Raw genomic sequence first — 3,530 nt, 5'->3', positions numbered from 1 at the left:
CTGTAATTTCAACCAATCACTGACGTCCATTCAGCCGATATACATTAAGTGCCGACTACATAAACAAACGATTCTGAAACAATTAACCCTAACCCTATGGTTAGGGTTAGGGTTAGGGTTAAAGCAAATTTAAAATGAAAAAAGCAAATAAAACGAAGGTATGGAGATTAAATACGCTTTACATCGCTTAATCAGCCAAAGGGAGTAGATGTAAACAACTGAATACTTGTCAGTGATTGGTTGAAATTATCGAAATAAGACAATTTTTTACATGAAATAAATTCGAATACAAAAATATTTTTCTGTTCTATAACACAAAATAGATAAGTATACGAAGTTTGAAAGTCTTTCGGTACCAAAAACACTACGTAAAACATTAATGAAAAATGTGGCCCCCGTTTTAAAAAAGATCCGAAAGTTTTGTGGTAATTTTCTTTTGTGTAAATAAATGTTTATGTTAATTAAATGCAGATAAATGTTTATGTTAATTAAATGTAAATAAATGTTTGTGTTAATCAAAAAATTATGTTAATTAAAAAATTTGCCAGCAAAATCTTATAAAATGACAATGTTCTAAAAAATGTACATGTTTATATGAAATCACGTGCTCATCTGATACTTGCTTTATTGACCCTGAAAAAAATGAAAGGCAAAGTCGATCACGGCGGAATTTGAACTCAGAACGTAGTGACGGGCGAAATACCGTTAAGCATTTTGTCCGCTGTGCAAACGAGTCTGCGCACTTGCCGCCTTAATTTTGTTTCATATTATCTTAGTGTTGCAATAATGTAATTAAAAAAACAAATTCCCACTGATAACGGCTAAAGAGTTAGAAATGAATCTGGTATCCGACAGGGGGAGCACTGGACAGATCTGATGTTTTTTACACCTTTTTACCATAAGAGAGAATTTTCTCTCTACGTAACTGGAATGAGTTTGTCTTTAGAAGTTGAAAAGTTTGCTTATGACGAAACACTGCTTGGTGTTGATATTGCTGTAAAATGTTTTGTTTGCTTGTTTTTTTCTTCTTTCTTGTCCTAATCTTCTTTAAAAAAAAAAGAAACGCTCATAGTATGGTGTCATCGAAGTTACACTATGCCTGAGAAATTGGCAGAATGCTCATCGTAGGGAATGCTTTTAAACAAGAGGCCTACTCGACCAAAGCCGACTTAAAGCTAGACAACAATAACTAGCTAGTAAGAGTTACTGCTAACGTTCATTAAATGAAATACAGAAGGTTAATTAAGAGAGGCAATTAAGGAAAGAACGTTCAGTAATTTCACTCGAGGGGGAAATGATGTCATTAAGCCAGCTCCACGCAGGAGCACATCAGTAAACGTAAAGAAAATTAATTAGTTAACAGTCTTTCTGAAGTAGAGTAATTTTCGCCGGTCATAGACTTTTGTACAAGGGGGACAAGACCGTCTTATTAGCATTATAGGCCCCCGGGCAAATTAATGTACTGGATCCCATAGCTATATATTTATCGACAGCAAGCTACAGCATACGCAGGTCAGAATTGGGCCCCTAGAACTTCGAGAAATCCCTGGCCTGGCAGTGCTACCGAGCGGGGGTAGGGTATTACTGGTTCGCCATAAACTCTACAGGCATAGAGGTGCCGTCAGCCGAGCCTGTCCGAGAGGCGCGCAGGGCGACGAAACTGTTTTGCATGCACTCGTTCAGCATGCAGTCGGTTCTAATGAACAATAGAAGCGTACGAATCAAATGCAGTATGTCGGATGCCACCAGTTTCCATGATGTGATTGGCAAAACGTACTCAGATAACATTTAAATCATTCTCCAAACACTCATCTCCGTTGTTCACTCAATCCATTCCTTTCTGAATGGTATGATATGCTAAAACTTTGGATAAAACCGTACCCTGTATTCGAGACTTGTAAAGAATGGCTCAAGATTAGAATTTAAACCAACCAAATAAATCAAAATAATTTGTCAGACAAGTTATTAGAGATCCGAAAGCTTGAGTTTTGCAAGTTTAATCTTGTTTTAATAGAAATCACATGATTTTCTTTCAAATCTTCATCTTCCGAAATTTCAGTTTTTACAGTGTTGATAGCAAGAGAGATCGGTGCGAGAAAAGCAACTATTATTATAAGATGCACGTTTGAGTACCAGAAGGTTTGGAGTGTAATAGCCTGAATGTTAAGATTTGCTATTGCCAATGTCTTCTACTATAGCCTCGGACCGACCAAAGCCTTGTGAGTGGATTTGGTAGACGGAAACTGAAAGAAGCCCGTCGTATAATATGTATATATATATATATATATGTATGTGTGTGTATATGTTTGTGTGTCTGTGTTTGTCCCCACCCCCAACATCGCTTAACAACCGATGCTGGTGTGTTTACGTCCCGATAGAATAAGTACCAGGCTTCCAAAGAATAAGTCCTGGGATCGATTTGCTCGACTAAAAGGCGGTGCTCCAGCATGACCGCAGTCAAATGACTGAAACAAGTAAACGAGAAAAGAGAGAAAGAGTAGCTTGTTCATAATCTTGACAGCTTTGAATGAGACGAAAGTTATCATTCGACTGAGAATTGATAAGTCTAATTTATTGGTGACACTGAGACAATTGCTGTAGCGACTCAAGCACGAAGTTCAATTTCGTAGAATTTTAAACCACGAAGTTTTTTGACTTCACGTATTAGATATAAAAAAAAAAAATAGACAAAACGTAGTTTTGTATAAATTAATCCTTCAGCCTTCACCCTTCAAATTACTCAATCAAATGAAATGCTTATTTATTCACATTGTTTTGAATTAATCAGGCGTTCGATGAGTAACTGTTTATTTTTGGAATGATCTTGTACGGTAGTAGTTGTGAAATGCTGGGTCCGGCCAGTTTGAACATAAAACATATTTGAGCCCCTTAAATGCTGAATAGTTAATGATGTCTCGCAGTCGAAATGAAAGGCTCGAAAACTGTGAATTGTCATGAACTGACATTTGATTTCCGATTTGAGTTCTCGGAGCAGATTCTAATTGTTTGCTAAATTGTTGTGAAAAGAATACGAGAAGCAAATATATTTTGTTAGTTGACATTTATAGCCAGATAACCATCAACCGAGCTTTATTCATAAACTAGTGATTGTTTGAAAACAAAACAGAATAATAATATAAACAAAATCGGATAACAACAACAAGGCCTGAAATTTATTTGGGAGAAGAGGACAATCAATTACATCGACTCCAGTGCGTAACTGGTACTTATTTTATCGGCCCCGAAAGGATGAAAGGCAAAGTCGACTCTGGCAGAATTTGAACGCAGAATGTAAAGACAGACAAGATGCTGCAAAGCACTTTGTCCGGCGTGCTAACGACTCTGCCAGTTCGCCGCCTTAATAATGATTATAATGTGAAGGCGTATGGTTCAGTGGTTAGAATGTCGGGCTCACAATCATGAAGTAGCGAGTTCGATTCCTGTTGTGGGGTAGCGGTCGGTCCCATTGTTCCCCTATTAGCGACACCACTGGTCCCACATGAGAAGTTAAGCCAATATGACATACCTTA

Source organism: Octopus bimaculoides, chromosome 4 (genome assembly GCF_001194135.2).
Source record: "Octopus bimaculoides isolate UCB-OBI-ISO-001 chromosome 4, ASM119413v2, whole genome shotgun sequence".
NCBI classification, from domain to species: Eukaryota; Metazoa; Mollusca; class Cephalopoda; order Octopoda; family Octopodidae; genus Octopus; species Octopus bimaculoides.
The sequence above is the reverse complement of the archived record's forward strand: the minus strand, read 5'-3'. Positions refer to the sequence as shown.